The sequence below is a fragment of the Galleria mellonella genome, unplaced genomic scaffold, assembly GCF_026898425.1.
Source record: "Galleria mellonella isolate WM207_F2 unplaced genomic scaffold, CSIRO_AGI_GalMel_v1 utg905, whole genome shotgun sequence".
In the NCBI taxonomy this organism is placed as follows: domain Eukaryota; kingdom Metazoa; phylum Arthropoda; class Insecta; order Lepidoptera; family Pyralidae; genus Galleria; species Galleria mellonella.
Window position 1 is genome coordinate 2,086,655 of NW_026442174.1, and position 19,684 is coordinate 2,106,338.

A 19,684-nucleotide genomic window follows, 5' to 3' on the forward strand; every position below is an offset into this window, starting at 1 on the left:
AATACCACCTTGACATACTCCTTTAGAGCTTAACCTAGGTCCTATTAATTTACTATTTACTTTAACATACACTTCTCTATTACTAAGAAAATTATAAATCCATTCGATAAGTTTCATTGGAAGAAATGAGGATAAAATCGAAGATAGAACTGTTAAATTTACATTGTTAAAAGCTCCTACGACATCTAAAAAAACAGATAGAACATATTCATCGTTATTCAAAGCAGTACTAAGGTCGACATAGAAGTTCGCTAAACTTTCGCGCGCTGAATATCCACGGCGAAAACCAAATTGATTCGATGGTAATATACTATTACTTTCAATAAAGAACTCTAAACGCTGTTTAATTAATTGTTCGAATAATTTGCCTGCACAGGACGTCAATGTTATAGGTCTATAGGAGTCGAAATTTGTAGGATCTTTACCGGGTTTAATTACTGGAATCAAACAATCCATTTTCCATTCTGGTGGGATAATACAGTCCTTCCATAAATCGTTAAAAATTTGTAAGAGTTTAGTAAGGTTTATTTTATTCAGCAATCGAAACATATTGTATGTTAAGCGATCAAGGCCACTAGCTGTATCTTTTCTAGATTTTACTGCACTGGATATTTCATCAATTGAGAATGGGTCAGTGAGAAATTTTGGGCATGAATTAACAGAATTAAACTGTTTGTCATCAAAAGGTGAGTGTACAAAATCAGGAGTATATTTGCGTAAAAAATCATTGACCCATGATATATCTTTAAAATGATTTTGACGATGTTTTGAATTTAGTTTTCTCATATTTTGCCAAACAGTGGAAATTGGTGTTAATCTATTAAATTTGGAACAAAATTCCTGCCACTCCTGTTGTCTTACTTGCTTAATTACTAACTTTTTAACAGCTTGAACTCTTTTAAAATTTATGTAATTATCGAGAGTTGGATTTTGTTTAAACCTAAGGTAAGCCGCTTTACTATCATTGACAGCTGTCGCACACCTGTTATTCCACCAAGGTACTGCAATATGTTTGTGCCTCTTTGAAGTATTTGCACCTCTATTTGATAAGTTCCTACGTGGAACGGAACGTTCCACAGCTGTCAAAATAATTTTACAGAATCTATTGTAATTGTTTAAGGGTTCATTGACATCATACTCGAAATCCAAAAGTAATTGATTAACAGTTTCAGAATAAAGATCCCAATTAACGAGACGTAGGTTTATACGATTTAACAAAAGTTTATTAACTTCATCTATAGGAGCATGTTGTTCACCTGACGGAGTTGATGAAGAGTTCTTTGTGTTTATTTTAGTAAAAGTCGGCAGGTGATAACTTCCTAACGGATCATCATGAACCGACCACTCGCATTTTAATGATATGGATGGGGATACCATAGTTAAATCAAGGCCATTGGGTCTCCAAATATGAGAGCCAACAGTAGTAACTTGCTTATCATTTAATAGTACCAAATTACATTCATCTAAACAATCAAGAATGTCTTTACCTCTTGTATTAGTGGAGGTACAACCCCATATAGTATGATGTGCATTTAAATCTCCAGATATGATAGTGGGTTTAGGAAGAGACTCCAAAAAGAACTTAAATTTGGCTTTAGTAAAACTAGGTGTACTATTGGTAGGACAGTAAATACTGACAACTGAATACCAAGAATTATTAACTTCAATACTAATAGCTATAGTTTGCAAAGAATTGTCGAAAAAAGAGTGAAGTTTTTTATATCTAATACTATTATGTATAATAATCGCTACTCCATTGTGGTTATTACCACAATCATTTCGTTCTATACAATAATCTTTAATTTTTAATTTGTAATGTGGTTTTAGCCAAGTTTCTGAGATGAGAGCAATGTGAATATGATGTTCATTTAAAAATTGTGTAAAAATATGTCGATTGCTCAGTAGGCTCTGAGCGTTCCACTGTATGATAGTTAATTGGTCTCGATTGAATTTTGTGAAATAGGTCTATTACCAAAAGTATCATATAACACATTCAAAACACTTTTAGTGTTAATAGATGTGTTCTTTGTGTTATGTAGTGAAATAAGTTTGATTATGCTTTCTATTAAAAGTGATAAACTCTTGTTATCAGAATTTAGAATTGAAATTAGGTCTACATTTTTTTTAGGTTTGTTACCCAGTTTAGGAAATATTTCAGTGCTAAGTATATCTCCAAAAGAAGCAGGTCTGAATTTAGATCTATTTTCAGCAATTTTCTTTTGTTTAACAGGGCATTGCGGTGATACACTTGTGTGATTTCCATTGCAGTGTACACAAATAGCGTTTTCCATTCCAGTTGTACAAGTTTTATAATTATGCTCACCTTTGCAGATGCTGCAACGCTCAGAATTCTTACAGAATTTAGCTAAATGTCCATACCTCAAGCACCGGTAGCATTGTTTAACTGGTGGTATATATGGAGTGACATTGTGGCGCCAACCTCCAATATCCAGATATTCAGGTAATACAGATGCAGCAAAAGTAATTGTCACGGTTAGAGTTGGCTGTAACACATATCCATGAGTCAAGGTATTTTTTCTTAAAATTCTTTTAATAGCAATAATTTTCTTAGAACTCGATATCATAGTATATATTTTTTTATTAGATATATTTGTAGGTACATTTCTAATAACGCCTGTAACTTCTGTTGAAGAAGCAGGAATACTGGCCTTAAAATGGTAGTCATTTAAAAAAGTTTTATTATTTAAAAAAGCATTGGCTAAGTCTGGCTTTTGAAAGTATACTCCGATTTTGAATTTATTTATAGATCTAAGATAAGTTACCCCTTTATTAAATCGTTTTAAACAGGAGGAGAGTGAGAGCAAGTCTCTGGATCCAATGGTTTTCTGACTATCTGAGGATTCTACAAAGACAACAAATTCTGTCCCAGGGGATTCCTCGGGATATCTTCTAATATAATCTGTGACGTAGTAAGGTTTATACTTATCGGCCTTATCAATTTCAGATTCTGAGTCAGTAGAAGTATCTTCCGAATATATATCCTTGTCATTACAAGGTTCATGGTCTACATCACCTGAATCGTCATCTTTTTTTTTCCTTTTTCTACAACTCCGCTTCCCCATGAATGCTAATTATATTACTGTCGCTGAATTTAGTGAAAATATAATATTTTATTCAATAATAAGAATTGATAGAGATAGTTTTAATAAATTAATAAAAAAAATTTAAAAAACCCGCTTGTTCTTATTCGAGTTTCCCGCCTTTTTTTTCTCAAACACTATTTTTTATCCATTTTGTTTTTTTTTCTACTCTATAATCTATACTTTAAACTATTGTCTATTATTAATGTTGCCATACATATAATCACAATATAAAAATAATAGTAGTGTCCGTGTTAATTAAATTTTAATTGTACGAAATAAACTGTATCCATGTATTTAACATAGCTACTAATAAAACAATTTATAATTTATCATGTTATTTTTACACCATAAATATTGTTTATATATAAATCCTATGCATACTTTTTCCTTTTAAATTCTCAAGGTTGACTGGAAGAAATTCCTTTAAGGTATAAGTCTGCCTGTGTATATTTTTATCTATAAAAAAGTGATATATTTACTTTAAAAGTTTGTAATAAATATACTCTTAAAGATAATTATAATAAACTAGCTGACCCCATGAACTTTGTACCGCCTAAAAGTCGTAATATTTTTTTTTATTTTTTTAATACTTATTATTACTATTCGGGACGTCGGGTCAGCTAATAAGATAAAAAAAGAAAATATTATGTACATACTAGCTGACCCTGCAAACTTCGTACCACCCAACAGTCGATTCTTAATTTTTTTATTTTTTTTTTAATACTTATTCCGCTATTCGGGACGCTGGGTCAGCTAGTAAGATATAAAAAAAAAAGAAAAAATAAAGTTAATAAGTCAACAATTACATTATATCAAAAAATTAAAATTATAAAACACGCCGTGCCACGTCACTCCATTGTTTTGCCTTCCCGGAACCTCTCCACTAATACTTGAACTCTATGGTATGGTATTAAAGTTCAAATTGACTTTTAAGTATTATTACGAATCGTTTGTATGGAAGTATAAAAAAAGATTTTTTTTAGACTTTATCAGGCAATTTTTAATTTTTTTTCTTCGTACGAACCAGCCATGTACATACTTCAAGGATTATTCTAAAAAGGAAATAGCGAAATCGGTACAGCTGTTCTCGAGATTTGCTCTTAGCAACACATTTGGCGATTCATTTTTCTATTATAAATATATATTGTTATAGAGAATATTATTGTATAAAACTAAACTATAAGTAAGACAACTATTTTATACAGAAAGTGAACAACTAGGTACCGTGAGTCAAAAATCTGCTACCGATGGTGTCGAATGAAACAATCACAATACAGTAGGAATGATAGGATCGTTTCATTAATTCTCTAAGGGCAGGTCATCAAACCATAGGAAGACCTTAACAGCGAATCTTACATTGTCAACAACGCCATCTAGTATCTGTTTTCAAACTAAATTTTCGATTTAAAAATACATTTCTTAAACAGTAAGTATAGCACTCACACCCTGAATTACCTCTTAAAGTCCTGCGATGACTACTGCTGTAAATTGCGTCTACCTCCAGAATCCCAATAGAGCTCTATTGAGGCAGTAAATTTGCAGAGTTTACTCCAAGAGGCTAAGTGCCAAGATACTTTGGCGCCGACCAAATAGGCAATGTTGAAATTTAATAAGGAGCAGTTAAATATTTTTATTGCATCTCAATTTTAATAAATGTAATAATAAAATAGCTAGCAAATTCAAATACTAATAAATAATCTTCGATACACCTGTTTTTGGTAGTTCGCCATTGTACTCGTATATTCTTCCCCACATATCCCTGTATATACAATAAATATTTAAAAATAACAACAAAATATTTTAAAAAATTCAACATTTGTTCAGGTTTACACACAATTTCCGTATATACAAATAACAATAAATGCTATAACGGAATATTTTAATGAAGAAGCGGCGAACAAACAAAAAAATAAAGGAGATCGGAAATGGAAGCGATAAATAAGGGAGTAGGCAGTTATGTTCGCACAATAAACTTAATTATGGCAATATTTCGATACATAAACAACGTTGGGGTGTTGGTTACTTCGTTATGAGATTTGGCAACGGAATGTCATATATTTTGTCGACTGTCTGCATTTTTTGTTTCGTTTATGACAAAATAACACAAAAAAAATGAGTGCAGAGAAAAATATTTCTATTTATATACTGTTTTCCTTTCTGTTTATTTATATGGCAACACATAATCATGCATATATCATATGTATCTAGAATAAACAAGCTTTAGATTAGTAATATTTTTAATATAGATAAATAGATAGATACACTTTATTGATTTGAAAAATTCATTAACAAAATACGTAAATACTAAACTAAACTGTACGGTTAGAAAATCTAGCAAATAAAATACAGATCAGATAGTATGAAAGTCAAAAAACAAACTAAGTATGTGTAAAATGGAGCATGCGATGCAAAAAGCACTTTTACACGTTACTCCCTATGAATGTTCACCTAAATGCAATATTCTATAGACAACAGACAAGCTCTGGAATGGTATTATGAAATGCCCTTTATGTTGCCACAGAATAGTGATATTTATAATTTATGCAGTAGTTTAACTTCATTGCCGTTTGTGTTGTAAGTGTAAAAGATAGTCAATGAAAAGCCTTTATCGGAAGATCGGAAACTACCGAAGTTGAATAATATCAGAGGCTGAATTTTTACTCGTGGTTTAGTATATAATAGTATATTTTTAAACAACTATTAAAGAGGTTTTTAAATTCAGTTGTATTTTTATGTCTGTTAACTTAGAACTCCGCCATTTATAAACCGACTTGGAAAATTCTCTATTTATTATCTGAAAAAAATTTACTCGTATTTCGAGATTGGTTCCATAGAAATTTTATTAAAATCGATCCAGAATTTGATAGTTAAACTAAAATATCTGGATATGCATTGAATGATAGAAAATGGTGTTTTTTATTGGAATTAAATAAATACATATTTGTCACGCCTGTTTCTCATTAGGGTAGACAGAAACAATAGAATGCCAAATGGTTCGATTCAAACAAACCTCTTTCGCTTCTTCCATATTCATCAATCTTTTCATACACGCTCGCCGGTTACGGGTACTTTTAATTTGGCCCTTCTTCAGCACGTCACCTATTTGAATTAAATCTACTTATGAAAAATAAAATGTTGTATAAACTACTAGGTTTTACGTTACTATGTATGCGCGGATGAAAACATACGAACCGTCTGATGGAAACGGGGTTACCGTAGTCTTTGGACGCCTGTAAATTAATACTATGTGTTATTTTATACTGTGGTGACATAAAAAATACTCGACATGAAATTAGATTTCGCTTTACGCTACCAGTGTAACGTTGCGTTATAATTCAATTTTTAGTGTCCTATGACGATTTAGATAGGAACTGCCTCCGTTTATAATATAAGATAACATAATATACGTAATAAAATAAATATATAATAATATGTTGTATTGTTATATATTTATTTTATTATAACATCTATCCCGAGAGTCCCGGGACCATCACGAGACCATCTTATTGATTTTAAAAAGATTAATCAAAATAGCAATCGAAAAATATTTTTGAGTCAATATAGATGCGTCTGTAACTATTTACCCACTACATTTTTAATATGTTTCACCCACGACTATATTTCTGTTTTTCGAAAGGTAAACTGAAAGAGAATGCTATGCATTAAGTCCGCCTTTTATATCAAAAGTTTTTTTGTAGTGTGGTCAATAAAGAATAAATAAGTAAAAAACAAATGTGTATAAAATTGAAAATCTTATTTAAATTTGATATTAACAAAAAATATGATTGCCACTACAATATGTAACGTGATAGCAAATATTCTTAGAAAAGCTCGGCGGATTTGAAACAGCTATTTTTCGTGAAAAAAGAAAATTCTCTGTACTTACGGACTTTTAGGATAACTTTTTGGATTTCCTTACACAAATTAGGATTTTACTATAAAATAATATAAAATTTCCTTATCTAAACAGTGTTAAAATAAATTTAAGGTTTAAATAAAAATATTTATTTGTAATTTTGAGTGCCAAAAAATTATAGATTGTTATAATAACATTTAAAAAGTTAAATTCTTATAATAACTTCTTTTAATTTTAATAAGACCTTCTTATATTTAGACATAAACAGAAGTAAGGTAGTAAGGTGTCTAAACTGTGATTAACACCTGTCCGTTGCAAGTTTATCTTTTTTTTATGATAACAGAGTTAAAGTTTAAAATTGAAATGATAGTTGTTTAATTTCTGGTCACGATCGCGAATCAATTGGCCTCGTCAGCGGTGCTTAATTCACTTTTCATGCACAATGTCAAATTAAACAGCGACGTGAATGTAAACAACTGCTATTGTTTACTGGGCGTGACATTTCCACTGTGCGTTTGTTTTGTTATATTTTAATTCTAAATAAATTTATAGTTTAATTTCCTATAAGTTTTTAAATATACTGTTTATTTGTCATGTATAAGTGTTTATTCATCTCAAAAATCTGTTTATTTATTTATAATTTGCGCTCCAAAAACAGAAACCGCTGTATTAATTGCAAGCAAATTATGATTAACTTTTAATTTATAATTTCTATTTTAAAAACAAATATATAGTTTCTGTTCTGCAAACATTTCTTATTCTTACTTGCCACTATTCAGCTCAGAGTCTAGTGTTAACCGTTCGGCATCCAAATTGCGAATCAGTTTGGGTGCTGAACGGAAACAAAATAATGTTAATCAAATATCTAAACAGTATTTAACAAAAGTATGTATTAATTGTTAAATATTATTAGTGTAATGATATTTATTTGTAATAACCTAAATACATAGATTATTATAATAAGAATTATTACGCGCTTACAACAACGTACACACCCTATCTATTGCCAAAAGAAAATTGGCAACGTGATCGTGTAACCGACACACAAAAAAAAATACAGACAAATTTAAAAGTTTCTCCTTTAGAAATTCGCTTAATGATTTCAACAAAGCTCTAAACTCGTGTATTATACTTGTGAGTGCTTCTGAGAGAGAGAGTTTATTGATAAGGACAGGTAATTTAAAACAGTCGCTTGTTTGAAAATTTCTAAAAGCAATTTGCGTTTCAATTTTCGCGAATCTGTGCGGGAATTTTGTAAAATACAACGTTGTACATCTCTCAAGATAAACGGCGCAGCGAGGAACGGACTATTTTCAATATTTTCTTTCTTTTCCTTCCTATTGCTGAAAAAGAGAAGTTGCTGAAAAAGAGAGATATATATTTTTTTAGTGCAAAATGTAAATTTACCAACTTGATAGATTTAAAAAAAATGATTAATGTTAATTATTTATACCGAGAAACTATTCGATTTTAAATTTTTTTTTTAAATATTACAATTTTAAAAATCGAAATATTTAAAATTGAAAATATTTCGATTTTTTTTTCTTTTGCCCCAATAAGTGAGTATTCGGGTATTTACCGTAAGATGTCGCATTATAAATAAAAAAGGATTAATTCTATTTATATTATAAATGCCAAATTTTGTAATGATGGGTGAGTGGATGGATGGATGTTTGTTATTCTGTCACGAAAATTCTATTGGATATGATTGGATTTGAATGTTTAGTATACGGATAGGTTATATCCTAACTTAAGATATTCTTTATATACTAGTTTATGCGAGTGAAGTCGCGATATACAGATAATTATATATAAAAAGCTATAGTATTATACATTTTGATAACAAAAAAAAAATATGGCGACAATAATGTGTCAAATTCATGGAAATTATTATAGTAGCTGGATTTTTAAGTGACTTCCTAAAGATAGCTGTTTTCAACTCGCTTGCATTTTTTTGCTCTTGGTTAAGCTGTATTTTCACTGATTTATTTCCGATATTGATAAGTTTTACAATCCATTTAGTTTAATTGTTCATTTTCGTCAAACATTAATTTTGATATAATTAAACTTTATTTTAAATATCTCGAATCAAAGATACGAAAGCGCATCAAAAATTATAAATTTTGTATGTACCTACTAGATTTGAATTACATTATATTAGTATGAAGACATAAAAACATTACGTACCATTAATCTAGAAAGTTGTATAAAAGACCGTTCGCTGGGGAACATACTTTCCTACAGAATTCATCAACAAGTGAAACTATATTAAAGTTTGTGAAGAGGGGAGTAACTGATGGAGCTGCGTGCAAAGGGGCGACGCGGCAGCGGCGGGGTTATCTTTTAAGATTATTTTCTTTTACACCAATGTGTAATATTAGTTATAATATTAAGAATAGAGGAAAAAATTAAGGGATCAAAAAAAAATTTTTAATTTTTTGAGGTTTTTCAAGTATTTCCCTTAAAAATGGTCGTATTGGAATTTAAAAAACAGAATTTTAAAGTTCAAAGTTTCTAGTTTTGAGATCTTATGATGAAACATTTTTTTAAGTAACGTGTTTTGCACAATCCTAATGAATACAGAAACAAATTTTTTTTCAAAATATTTTCGGTTCTTTTTTTTTGGTCTACGAACTTGGAAAAATTTTTTCCAACTTAACTACTATATGGATCGGATAGCTTGTTCATTTAGCTTTAATTTGCTTTTTGCAAAGTTCAATATGACTACTTCTCACTGAGATATCAAACTTTGAATGAAAAAAGATCTTTTTATCTTTAACTATAAATATCTCAGCAACCGCTGATCGCATAAGGAATCTAAGGAGGATTTTGAAATCTTGAATAAATTTCCGACAAAAATTAGCTATGGTTTTTTGAAAAAAAAAAAAAATTATTCTTTACATTAATTTGAAATATCAAGAGAAAATGGGCATTGCATTTAACGATGCACCACAGGCTTTTGATGTCTTTTGGGATAATCAGGCGCTAAGATGGAAATACCGAGAAAACCAGTAATGTTGAGTGTGCTATTTACAGTTCAATATGCCCATAAAAATCCCACAAAGTTTTTTTGTTTTACTCCATCGAATTTTTGAAAAAGTTAAAGGATCAAAATTTTGACTTTAAATGATCATAATCTTTAACAAAATGCAAAAAAAAAGTTTTTCCAGTTTTTTTTTATGCTTTTTTATCTGTCAAGTTAAAATGCCCAGAACACTATTTTTTGATATTTTTCCTCATATTTTTTAAGAAATAAAATCATTGTACCTATAAAACACTCTCTTGAAATATCTATATACTTTCGAATTCATATGTATCTTATAATATCTTGTATAAGAAATATATTAATACAAGTTAGATATGATAGGAAACGGTGTAATAGTCATCCATCCATTGGATTCAACGGCGAATCTCGCTCGGCTACACTCTCAAACTCGTGAAAACGGTCGAAACTTGTATAAACTTGTAAGTAGTGTTAGGGAAAATAAAAGGACATTGGTCGATTCTGCTAAAGAATTTTTGAAAAAGGCTCATTCAGAGTGAGTGTTGTCACTAATGTGGGTTTATATACGATAAGTTTGTTGGAATTATTATGGGATTTTCTTCTTAACAGTCATACCCTATTATATCCAGGTCTACTTCAGTGATTAGCCATGTATATATATATATATATATATATATATATATATATATATATATATATATATATATATATATATATATATATATATAATATAGATAGTTAGATATAGATACTCTTTATTGTTTCCTCCAAAAGATTACAATAGTAAATTTATTATAAATAATCACAAGAAATAATCACAATGAGAAAACAATGGGCGACCTTATCGCTAAGAGCGATCTCTTCCAGGCAACCTTTGAAGTATTGAGAGACCATATATATATATATATATATATATATATATATATATATATATATATATATATATATATATATATATATATATATATATATATATATATATAGTGAGTGTAAAAAGTATTCGTACACCTAGGGTTATTATAAAAAAAATACGAATTTGATAGACTTTCTTTTATTTATCTAATTTAAATCAATACTGTTAAATAGTTTAACATTCCCGCACTTTGTTTATGATAATTTTTGTTTTTTAAAAAAAAAATTATACAACATAAAAATATTTTTACGTTAACTAAGCAAATAATGACAAACAAAAAGTATTCGTACATTCATTCTTTTTTAAATGAAATTCTGTATAAATCATTTATTCAATCGAATTTTTCATATGCCTACAATGCCAAGGTCATTTTTAATACGTAGGTATAGATATTAGACGTTTTAGTTGCACTCGTGACAAGTATAGACGTGTTTAGTTACAAAAATGGGTCGTAAAGCAAAAGAAACGAGTGAAGAGGAGAGAAAAATAATTATTAATTTGCATAATCAATGCAAATCATTATGTGAAATTGCAAAATTTGTCAATAGACCACGTTCAACCGTACAGACTGTAATTGATCGGTTTTCTATTACTAAAACACTAAAAAACAAACCCAGAGGTGGGGCGTCCATCAAAAATCACGCCTCGATTGGATCGGAAAATTTTAAATTGTGTAAAAAAAATCCAAAAATTAGTGCCCCCCGAGAGTTACAAGAAATTAATAATATCAATGATTGCCATATTTCTGTCAGTACCGTTCGGAACGTATTACGTAGTAACGATTATCATGGAAGAACTGCGCGTAAAAAGTATTGGGTAAATGATATTAATAGAAAAAAAGATTAGAATTCGCAAAAAAATATATTAATGAAAAAAATCATTTTTGGCAAACTGTTATTTACTCAGATGAATCGAAATATAATATTTTCATATCGGATGGACATCATATGGTATGGAGAAAACCTAATATGGAATATAAGAAAGAAAATTTATGTCCAACGGTAAAACACGGTGGTGGGTCAGTATTTGTATGGGGTTGCATGAGTGCTTTTGGGGTGGGAAAACTTGCATTTATTGATGGAATTAGGGATCACAAAACGTATATTAATATTTTAAAAGAGAATCTTCTCTCTAGTGCAGCTCAAATGGATTTTAACAATAATTGGATATTTTTACAAGATAATGACCCTAAACATAAAGCATGGAATACTAAAGCATGGACCCTGTTTAACGCTCCAAAATACCTAGAGATTCCTCCTCAATCACCTGATATTAATATTATAGAGCATGTGTGGGATTATCTCGATAATAAAATTCGAAATCGACCAATTTCAAGTAAAGAAACACTAAAAATTGCGCTTCGCGAAGAATGGGCATTGTTACCGTCTTCTTATATTTTCAAACTAGTTGATTCGATGCCGCAGAGACAAGCTATCATCAATGCTAACGGTGGTCCAACAAAGTATTAATATTTTTTTAATATTAATTTACTTACAAATTTTATAAGTGTACGAATACTTTTTGTTTGTCATTATTTGCTTAGTTAACGTAAAAATATTTTTATGTTGTATAATTTTTTTTATTAAAAAACAAAAATTATCATAAACAAAGTGCGGGAATGTTAAAATATTTAATAGTATTGATTTAAATTAGATAAATAAAAGAAAGTCTATCAAATTCGTATTTTTTTTATTACAACCCTAGGTGTACGAATACTTTCTACACTCACTGTATATATATACGGTCTCTCAATACTTAATTTTTCTTCATACGCAAAGGTTGTCTTGGAGGATGGATCTCGTGAACGCTTCTCGATCCAATGTACTGTGTGTTACGCTAATTTATGTTATCCTTAATTCGAAGAAAACAAACCATTTTCTCTGAAAAAATTATACCTTCTGGCCTATTTTTAGACTTGATTAAGTGTATTTACTAATAGTGAATGAAATAATCTTGAAAGGAAGTTTGTTTGCTCAATTGTTTATTAGTCTTTGGTGTATTAATAACTAAATCATTATAAAATTTGATATTACAGATAATATTGTATGGAGTGGATAAAGGTATAGGCTACTTTTTATTTCTAAAAATCAGATCAGTTGTTAATAAAAACTAGTAATAAAAATTAACTGACCACAAAAAAGTTCAAAAAAGTTAAACTTGCATTAAACACATGTTTAGAAGTCTTAATACAAAAACGAATCTAACATCTGTTTATCTCTAAACAAAATAAAGTCTATCTTAACATATTACAAACGAACAAAAATTTTATTACACTCTGTCAATATCATTTTATTACACTAATAAATAATTAGTTTAGCTTATCTTACATATAATTTCATTATGTCGTATCTCAACATTGTGTTTTACATTATTCTTGTGGTAAGACCGTAAATAAAACATAAACATATTCATATTTTACTTGGAAAATAAATTAGTTATGCTCAACAAATTAGATATATTCTCCATTGAGTTTCAAAGAAATGACCAAAAATAAAGGTCCCAGCGTTATTACAAGATTAGAACGGGTCAACGAATCTCCTCATAATAACAGTCGGCACTCTATAGAACTCATTCCCATGAGATAACCATCACCCTGGCAGCGTCAAAGCCTCCATTCAACTTGGAATTAGGGATGGAACGAATAAACGGCTTGACCAAATTATTATTATATACCTAACAACTCAGGAAGAGTGAACCTCTCTGGATAGATATATGAGGTCGTTATTCATGTCTGAGAAGAATTTGAAGAATATTGTTCGAAAATAAACATTAATTATTATGTACATAGAGTTTATGCAACATCAATCTATAAACTCATGATATACATTTAGATAATACTCTGTTAGGGATTTTATGTCGGATTCAAAGGGTGGAGATTTGTACGTATTATCGTTATATTTGTGACATATCCTACTTATTGAGTTCTTTATTTTTATTAGTACATCTTATTTTTACTGTTGACCATCTGATATCCAATTGTTATTTATTTTTACTTATTATCATCATCATCATCATGGGGGTATCATGGACGAAACAGTATACTCTGTTATGTCCATGGTACTGCTCATGACTATAGGCGACGGTTACCACTTTCCATCAGCTGGACCGTCAGCTTGTTTGTCATTCTAAGTTGTATAAAAAAAATCCTAATTTAGTACACAAGATACTTTATGTATTCATTAATTCATGCGGACAAAACCGCGGAATACATCTACTTCAAGTTATGGCGTCATAATAGAGATGAACAAAAAATAGAATCCAGATTTTTTTTAAATTTCAGATATTATTAAAATTTAAAAATACCATAAACAACAGAGGTGGGTGGGTACACCCACAACGGCGGCCATTTTATTCAGACAGTGTAACATCACGAAATGTTCTGTTACTGTTATCGTTATCAACGCTGTCGCCAAAAAACGGTACAATAAAAAGTAACGAGTGGGTAAGGGAAAGAAAACGGACCATTTGATAAATAGAAGTGTGTTCACGGATTGTCGGAGCATGCCTACAGCCATAATAAAATGGGCCAGATCAGATTTTACGCATACCGTTTTGTTAGAACACCTATAAAAATTAATTAGAGTTCTTTCAACTAGATGGAGTTAGCTGCGGCCGGTTTGTTGGTAAACAAACACATCCCACTCTTGTGATATTCGCTTTATTTTTAATCTATTTACTGTATACCCTCTTCCACCTCCCAAGGTTTCGAGATTCCAGCTACTAGGAGTATTAAGAAGTAGTTTCAATTGTCTCAGATTACCTTTTTGCATGTTTGAAGTACCCTCAGCACTACTAGGAGGGCATGGTATTAAGTAGTAAAATTTTCTTTATTCTGAAAGAAGAATTAAAAAATAAAAATAAAAATTAGTCTATTTATTTACATACTAGCTGTATCCCGCAGCTTCTCTTGTATTCGTGTTGTGATGTCTAATACCTATAACCTACCTCAAGAGATGAGCTATCAAACACAAAGACATTTTTTGAAATCCGAATAGTAGTTTCAAAGATTAGCGCATTCAAATATACTCTTTATCATATTTGTATAGGTTTTATTTTTAAATGTGTAATAATGAAATGGTAGCCCCGCCTGCGTATTGGTATACGCTGGCGGGGCACCAGAGAAGGATGATAGGCAAAGATGAAAAGGCAAGTCAGTTAGCCCATCACGATAAATTCCACTGTAATTAATTAAGGAGATTGATCTGATCCTAGACCTAACAATCCCTTTCCCTCCATTTGTATAGGTTTATGAAAATTCTATCCTAGATATAACATTTCTAATGTAAATATAACGTATTCACCTAGGTGCTTAGTTCTGGCTGTGAAGCGGTTAGAAAATAAATTCACGATAGGTAGCTTACTACCAGAAGCTATTTATATTCAGTGTTCCTTTATCCCTTGCTTCCGCAGATTATAGTGGTTTCCTCAAAAGCCTTACGGAATATATGCTGTTGCAATGTTTACAATCACTTGCTTGCAAGATTAACTGAAAAAAAAAGTAATAATGGAATCAAACATCGTATAAAGTTTCTTACCTCTCAAGTAAGCGAGATTTATAAAACTACACTTTCTTTGTGTCACACTGTATTGTAGGTTGTGAAAATGTGGTGCAAGGTATGAGATAATGGTCGGTTTTATTTATTTTAAGCCGTTTAAAAAAAAGATGTTTTAAATTTGTCTATATTTTTTGGTGCATATTATGAAATATTTTTTTCTAATTCCGACTCGATTAATAATTATTTTTGCTATCTTAGAGCGTTGAACGCAGAAAGAATTATATGGTCTTATAATTTTTATTTTTGTTTTATTTATGTCACTACTTTTTTCTGACCATAATTATTATAGAAATATTACTTTACAATTTTAAATCTAATTAAATAGAACTTGTTAATAAATCTGTCTCATCTGGTCTTATATAATTTTAATCAAATAAAAAAATTTCATATTAAGTTTTTATTTTATGATTTTTAAAGACAAACAACAAACAGTAAGTGAAAAATATATACCTGATTAATTTTAGTTTGACAATATCGACATTAATTTATTTTTTTGTAACAAATGCACATCAATTGATTAAAAAAAAATGTTTTAATTACGTTAAGTTGTTAGATACGTTTCTATATGTATTTTTTTTTTATATAATTTATTCCTTATTGAATTTGTTTATTTCGATCGATTTTCTATAGTTAGAAATCGTGAGAATAATAAACACTAATCTAACAACTATTGATGTCAATTTTCACAAAATAATGCTCAATTTAATGTATAAAATGTTAATATTCCTTTATATATTAGTTTTTCTATTTTTCTGTTTTCATTACAACTATCTATAATATGAAATTTGCTTATCTATCAATTTGATTACTTATATGTACTTTATTAATCTACGTATCTTTTTGTTGATACAAAGAAACAATTTGTCTATTAATTTATTTTTCGAAAAAAAAAGATTAATAAATGCAAAATATATCGCTTCCGCTTATACATTGGGCTATAAAGTAACTCCGGAATAGTTTAAATTGCTTTTTCAGACACAGCGCGTCTGTCGTTGTGCAACAAATAACCAACAATAGTTTCTACAAGATAAAGGTCTCAGATTAAGTTTAAACGTATTTTACATTATGCCGATGCTAAATATATTTATTAAGTAAACACGGGAGGTAAATTCTGAAGCGTTCTCTAAATCTATTTCTTAAATAAACTTCATTCATCTTTTGTATTATTTTTTAAATTAATTAAAATTGATAATTAATTGGTATGATATTTATTGATAAAGTATAAGATAAGCTGTAGGCAATGAAAAATTATATCGAAAGAAATTTTGCTTTGAAATCTTATTTATATTGTAAACTAGTGTCTACCTATGACTTCATCCACGTTATTGGCATACGTTACCACATGTACATCACTCTAACGCAAATAGTCCTTGTATGCCAGATTTCATGATTTTTTTTTTATACAACTTAGAATGGCAAACAAGTTGACTTAGGTATAAAGTCTTTTAATATACGAAATATACATTCTGTCAAGATTAGTCCAAGATGATTGAACTTCCTTTGTATAGGATACATTTTATTGGAAACATGCTCGTATCGAGCTGCCCAATTATGATGTAAACTCCCTTCCCACATACAAGAGAGTTTTTCTATTACCTCTTTCAAAAAAAAGTTGAGAGTAAACTTTCTTTTTTTCGATTCTTAATCTTTATTTTTCTTTTTTCAAATTTAATAATCATTTCTTAAAATTAGTAAACAAAATTTCTAATGTAGGTAGTATATTCATTTAACATTTATTGTATAAGTAGACAGAGCAGCAGCGTCCCTCTTAAAACATCACCAAAAGCTAAACTGCAGTTGTCAACCCGTCTGCCAAGTATGGCAACTACTGGCAAAACCCTTATGGGGAAGGCTACGTTCAGCAGTGGATAGTTAACGGATGATACAAGAACAAGATAAAATATGATTAAACATTTATTGCATAATAAAGAAGATTTTTATCATTAATTACATGATACTAAGCCAACTCGTTTATTTATGCATTTATAAAGTTCCCAAGATTTTATGACGGCGAAAAGGCGACGGTTAATATTAGGATTGAAATAAATTTTACCTGGAATAATGAAAATTCTTCCAAACACTTTTATAATGCAGTAAAAAACTTTGTGTCACGAATCCCTTTAATAAATATTAAATTTGAACTTCATGGAATTGCTATAGGCTTTTGCCTACATTATTTATGCCACATTTAAATATGGATTAATTGAAAATTTATGGATAAGTCCTCACATGAATTATAAAAATGCGAATGTATTTATTTGACTGTTACCTCATGTCGCTTTTATAGCTCCTGTTAATGGTCACTTTTGTGAACAATGCCCGAAGAACCGACAACCGATAGGGAAGAAAGATTCTTGAGTAGCGATCCCGTACAGGCAAACGCGGTGTAGGATGATTCCCCACTAAATGTAGCACAACCTCAAATATATTGCAGGGAGTCCCTGGATGCAGGTAGCTCGGGACTGTTCAGCAATGAAAAGATAAATGGCTCATATGATGACAGTAATAATGACTTTTGAAAATGGACCTATCTAGATGTTTTAAGGTAACTTCTATGCTACCTAGTCACATATCTTACCTTTTTTTATACAAATTAGAATGGCAAACAAGCTGACGGCCTACCTGATGGTAAGTGGTAACCGTCGCCTATATACATGAGCAGTACTATGGACATAATAGAGTATCTGACTGAGACTGTTTCGCCCATGATACCCCCATGCGTTGCTATTCCTGAGGACTCAGGTGTTATTCTTTGGAACCCAATAAATTCAAGCTATATCCCACCCTTCAAACCGAAACACAGCCATGCAAACACAAATGCTATGTCCATGGTACTGCTCATGTCTATAGGCGACGGTTACCACTTTCCATCAGGTGGGCCGTCAGCTTGTTTGCCATTCTAAGTTGTATAAAAAAATCTAATCTACTATCTCGATTATCTAAGAGTTCATCGCATCGTATCAGGCAGTAAGCAGTAAGTGTCAGGTGCGGTGGGCATGATTCACAGGAGACATTTTGTTGGGACTGACACAAAAAGAAAGCCCGCCCTTACCATTTGCTTTTCAAGCGATTTTGAATAGATTTAGGGCTCCCTAGACAAATGGCAAAGGAATCCACCGATGGAATAGTTATCTTTAGCGAGTTCATAAATTGGAATAAGACACTGGATATCGCTATCTCGTTCTATCTTATGGTCTTAATTGGCATGATTTTTTTTGGTCAAGTTATGCGATTACGTTACTAATTATGGATCGATTTCACAATTTTTTTTTGCATTTTTCCTCCTTGGTTCCATATTATTTTTGTAGGGATTAAAGCCTTCTAAAATTTCATTTCTGATTTCAGTAAGTATAAAACTTTTTAATGAAATTTAATTTAAATGAAAAATGAGCAAAAATATAGTACAATGCATTCATTGCCTGCTCTCAACTATAATCTAGATTTGTCAGATGAATTTTTATCGGTAATAAGTTTAGTGTCTCAATCATGTTTTTTGATAAAATTTACACAAAATAAAAGTCTATAATTATATTATTACAACAAAGGGATGCCTATAAAAAAATGGCCGCAAGTAAGGGTTGCCATGTGGTAAAATTAGGTTACGGCTAACAGAGAGTTAGCAACCCAAATGCATTGTAGTATATTTTTATCAAGTTGTATTAAAAAGTATTATACCTTCAGATGTCAACGGTTGGATCTCAGGCTATAAGAAAAAAAAAACTGTTGCTTATAAAACAAACTTATAGATATGCAATTATACGTTATAAATACAAATGTTTTCAATGCATACATTGAAAATTAGAGCATGCATAGGTGCGTGCGTGGCTGCGTGCGTTTGTGCACGTGGACATGTATAAATGTATTATATTGTAAAATCTTTATCGTACATACTTCACATTGAACATATATTAATTTTGTATTTAATTTATTTATTAGATATTTAACAATCATATATTTAATTATTAATTAAGACATTATATTACGGATTAAAATTTAAGTAATTATTTTAAATCGTTTAAAATGCAAACCCTTAAAATACTTTCCATAGATTTTTCGTACCGGAGATTAATTAGTTAGCTTTGTCTTGTCGTACGTTTACCGGTGGAATAATTAATTAATCAAATAATTTATTTTGCAAGAAACCTTGTACATGTACTTACATAATTAGGTCAAGGGAAAGTATAAGGGAACAACGAAGATTTTCTCTTTCAAGACATGGTATTATATTATACATAGATGTAGTATTATATA

General features: G+C 30.1%; 1 long non-coding RNA gene across 1 annotated transcript; it reads left to right on the forward strand.

The window, feature by feature from the left end:
• The first annotated feature begins 1,059 nt into the window (after positions 1-1,059).
• Positions 1,060-3,224, forward strand: LOC128202374 (uncharacterized). Its single transcript, XR_008253743.1, has 3 exons — positions 1,060-1,196; positions 2,332-2,529; positions 2,966-3,224. It is a non-coding gene; the product is annotated as an uncharacterized LOC128202374 (long non-coding RNA).
• The last annotated feature ends 16,460 nt before the right edge of the window (positions 3,225-19,684 follow it).